Here is a 4,987-nt window from a genome sequence, read left to right on the forward strand (position 1 = left end):
GACATGGCAAAGCAACCTGAGAATTCTGATATAACTTTTGTTTATATGTTTCTCACAAGACCAATGAGATTGGTGACACCATGACCTGAGTCAAGTGCCTCCTTCAGATCTTCAGAAGACCTCGAGTGACTTTTGATCTGTTAAAAAATAAATAAAAAATTCTCTCTTTTCCAAAGACACCTCTCAATTTTGTTTCAAAGAAATTAGAGCCAAGATGAATCAAAGCGGCAAAACTGAACTTTTTTCTCCAAGCCTGGGTGCTTTTGCCAATCAGCATGTGCGTGGAATGAATTATGTGATGACGTGGCAGTTATGTCTGCCAATCTATGCAAAACCGTAGGTGTGTACAAAGAGATCTATTACCCACCACCCATATACCCCAGATGCAGGAAAACAGAAACTGTAACACTATCCCAAATCTTTCTCTGCTGTGCAGCATTATGGCCATAAATCATTTCCTATGCCGTGTTTTGGAGGATTTGTAGCAATAATAGGCCGTTGCTGCCATTCACATCCTGTTCATTCAGTGCTAGCCATGGGAAAAAACCTTCTGGGTCTTAAGATTTGGTCACATTTGGTTTAATGTTGCAGTCTTACCTTGTTTTGACCTGGCTTCTAAACCTGATTATGTGTTTCTATGGGTTGCCCGCTCAAGCCGAACCCAGATAGCTTTGAAACTGCACAAGGGCTGAGCGAAACAATGTTTTGGAAGGAGTCCACATGACCTCTTTCGACCGTTTGATCTTGTTGGTTTTTTGGGAGGTTCTGCTGGTAAGGCATGAATACTGCTTGTCGAATAATATTGCCATTGTCACATCTAATATATATTTTGATTATGATTGTGTCATTTGCTGCTGGGATTTTCATTATTGTTATGTCTGTGATAGAGGGGCCTCCTTGTAAGGGTCATGTGACTGTACACTTTCTGAAAGGTCTTTTGAATTTCTCTTCTAATTCCATTGTCACCTTCTCTGACTGTAGGTCTCTTGTTTAATATAAGCTGCTGCAATTGTGAGTTTTACCTTGTCACTTAACTATGAGGCTTTGATCTCATGTCTTAATGTACTGGGTAATTATAATCACAATAAAAAGCGTTTGAATGCATTCATGTTAAATAAAACACGTCTGTCTGCTTGTCACATTGCATTCTACAATCAGCAGATGTTTTAACTAAATGATGTCGCACAGCTTAATGGATTGGCTTCTGACCCGATTCTAAGAAGAGCACATTTAAACTGTTTATGTTTAGTAGGCATCAGTTTATAAAGTTCATCATGACTTCAGAAACAGCTAAGACTCGGGCACAGCGCAGGGGAGGAATACATACCTGAATGAGTCAAAGGCGGGACTCAATTTCCGACTTCCCCGTGAATGTTCTCCCCCAGGTAATCTTTCCAACCTCTCTGCTCTCACCGGCTGATGCAAAAGCTGCCGTCGTCCGAGCCATGGATGTGTTCAGTGTTAATAGAGGATAACATCATCCATGGGCAGAATAGTCCATCAGGGTTCACCCCTTTTTATGGCCATCATAAAGGGGCTACTGCATAATTATTTCCCATGAAGCACCTGCCTAACAGGTTCCCCTTCTCAGTCTGACAGTGTGTAGGAGCCATATAACAGACAAAAGTGATGTATCACTTTCCTCTCTCGTAATAAAGAGATAATGGTTTGTATAAACAGACAGGTTCGGACACAAGACTGACTCACTGTTTTTATAATGACAAGACCATAATGGGGAACCGACGCATGTGCAGCTAAATCAACGGAGTGCTCACTGACATGTAAGAGATGACGGCAGGAGTTTCCAAGGTCCCCCACTTCTTCCGGATGACTTTTATTAACTTCCTGTGCTGTCCTCTATTGTGAAGGGCTTCCAGTGGGGGAAGTTGAGTGTGGATAAGCACATACACGGTCAATTCTGAGGTCGACCCCAAGAAAAGGAAACCTGAACCACGGGAAACTGATTCGAAGTGCATGTGTCGATGATTCAAGTGAATAAATCTCTCGGTTGCTTTTTAAATGTAATCTGTCAAAATGATTTTAAAAAAAGGATATGGCTAAACTGAGATACTAACAAACCTCAGTAAGCGATAGTTAAGCGTGAGCCTACACTCATGTCATTATAGCCAGGACTGAAGGCAGACATACTATACTAAAAAGCTGTAGCACAACAAAATAACTTAATGTACTGGACAGGAATCAAACTTTATAATTTTGGATTACAAGCATCCATCTATTTGTTGTTAGTACTGGAACTATACTGTCATCAACATGTCACAAAATCTTGTCGGGGTGTTAGACTAATGGACAAATACTTTGATTTAGAATAGCATTCTGTCCTCCTGAAAGGGTTAAGTATAGGTAGCATTGCATCTGCATGTCCAAGATCACCTCCCCTGTGTTTGATTGTCAAATTATAATCTGACAATGACAGCCACTTAGGTGCAAATTAGTTGTGAATATGTGTCTGTGTGTGTGTAAGTGTGCGAGTGTGTACAGACACTGATCTCAACCACCGTACTCCATCTGCAAGGAATCTTCCACAGGGAACTCTTCTTGTGATGTAACTACAGATGCAGCGCTGTGAAGATGTACTGACGTCAGTGACCTGAGTGTCCCTGTCTGAGGAGCAGGAGTTAAGTACCACTTAAACACGGTGAAGTCACCTGAATATTCGCTAGAAGGTTCTCTGCCAGGAATGCCAATACATATTTACTTAGATAGTAGAAGTATTCCATGTGTAGAATTGATATTTTGGTGGGGAATGCAAGGTTTAACTCAAAGTGGTACCAGGCTTTGAAGTGGGCTTGAGAAGACAAAGGCAGGTGTGGGATGGAATAGCCATGTCTGCTGTCTGTAGTGTCTTTGTAGGATAGTGTGAGTAGGCCTTTCTGCGTGGTAGAACAATGTTTGAGTGTTACTTAGGCAGGAATCTGGTGGGTCCAAGATGTTACTCAGGAGATTTGCTTTAGTTTGGTCACTTCCTACACTAAATAGTCCTCAAAATTCCAATTCCAGACAGCTCAATTTGAAGTTGTGTCTCTTTTAGGGATCACAAAGACAGCAGGCAAAAGACACTTCAAAAGGCAAATCAAAAAGATGAACGTTGACCTATTTCCCCTCCTGGTTTCTATCCCCTGAGTTTCTCACCATGGCACCATCCCTCAGCATTTGTTGGGTGTAACACGCAGTCAATCAGAGTTGCATGACCAGACCAACCCTCCATACAGAATAGATGATGCATGCCAACCATGATGATTCGGATCTGCACTGTTAAACCTGCATTATTGGATTTGTGAGAGAGAGAAAAAAAACTTGAGCCGTCTCTGTTGGGTTTTACCTCGCAATAAATGGACAGACTGATGAATGGTTAGAGACATGGAACGTCCACGCCTGGCTGTCTTATCTTGCTCTGAGAGGGAAAACCTGTGCGCCTGCCGAGTCCTTGTTTATCTCCCCCTTCCTTGTTGTTTACTTCACCGTTTCTGCAATTTACCTTGATAAAAGTGGACCTAAATGTCCACGACAGGGGTTTGTCATAGAGGCAAGTTACTTTTAATTAAACCTATGGCATCTCAACACAAGGCGTAGAGGATCTCCAAAACCTATGTTTCGAAGAACCGCCCACTCCTGAGAGATTTTGTATAATTTTAAAATCCTGACTTAAGCAGATGATACGCTGAGGAATGCATGTAAATAAGAATCTATCTTTGGGTGTATGCTACTGTTTGCTTGTAGAGCCAGCGCCCACTCCTCTCTAGATTAACTACCTTGACTCACATGGTACCCTTCAAAAGTGAAATGCCATCACCGAGGTAGTTGAAGAGGTATTTTGGTTCAGCCATTCTCTGACATCATTGAGGAGAGCGGCCTCGTTAGTTAAAGAGAGAGAGAGAGAGAGAGAGTGAGAGAGAGAGAGAGAGAGAGAGAGAGAGAGAGCAATTATCTAGTGCAATTAACCTTTAAAAGGCTGACAATCTGGAATGAGGAATAGGGAATGATCAAGAGTACAGTCAACCCACTAATATAAATCTGGTACATTTTCTTAGTCTCTCCCAAGAGATCATTGAGGTAGCTGAATGCAAGGACATGATAGGGAAGTCATTGGGAGTAGACATCCTCAACTCTCTTAGAGAACAAGAGAAGTTGGCCCAAGTTAAAACGGAACCAACATTTGTGCGAAAAATGATTGAAAGTAAACATAACAATGCGATTCATCAGTGAGCATGGAGGCTACCATTTAGCCCAGTGTATACAATTTGGCTATTTTCCATTTTGGATCGAAAAGGTCACTAATCCTCGCCCCCCAAAAAGGAGCATCAAAGCAAAACGCATGGCGTCATTTCTATAAATAACAACCCAGACCTCCATCTTTGTGTTTGCTTCAGTCAAATGGGTGAAGATCCAGGAGGTATCGCTCCCTAGGGGTCATAAATCACTCCCACCAGTCTCTGCACTGACACATGGGACAGAGAAGTAGCGTCACGGTGACGATGGCGGGGCCTATTGCTGTGAAAGGCCCCCCAGAGGAGTCAGAGAGTGTGTGTCTGTGATAAGGGTCTGGGTGCACACCAGGTCATTGTTGCCGTGTGTTGAAAGCCCCCAAATCAGTCTTTACCACCCACATTCTCATTTACTTGGAGACAAAGGGATTCTGTGTCTGAAAGTGGGTGACAGCAGGAGAGTGATTGTGTGGACATAGTGTGGGATAGGGTGTGTGCGTGTGTGTGTGTGTGTAAGGAGGGAGCTATAGTACTGGAGTGTTGAACGGTGTCCCAGTAGACTTTGAAGTATGTTATGATGAGTATGATGCTGCAAATGAGGTGTGTGTGTGCGTGCACCCCAGAATAGATGTGTGCGTGTGTTTCTGTATGTGGCTGCTCATTTCTTAATCACCCAACACAAAATAATAGCATGTGCAATCAGACTTATTTATGTATTTATGTGGTGTAAGAAAAAAACAAAAGCTGTCATTATCTTTGCTGAT

The sequence above is a fragment of the Hypomesus nipponensis genome, chromosome 16 (genome assembly GCF_054491055.1).
Source record: "Hypomesus nipponensis isolate SF chromosome 16, ASM5449105v1, whole genome shotgun sequence".
Classification (NCBI taxonomy): domain Eukaryota; kingdom Metazoa; phylum Chordata; class Actinopteri; order Osmeriformes; family Osmeridae; genus Hypomesus; species Hypomesus nipponensis.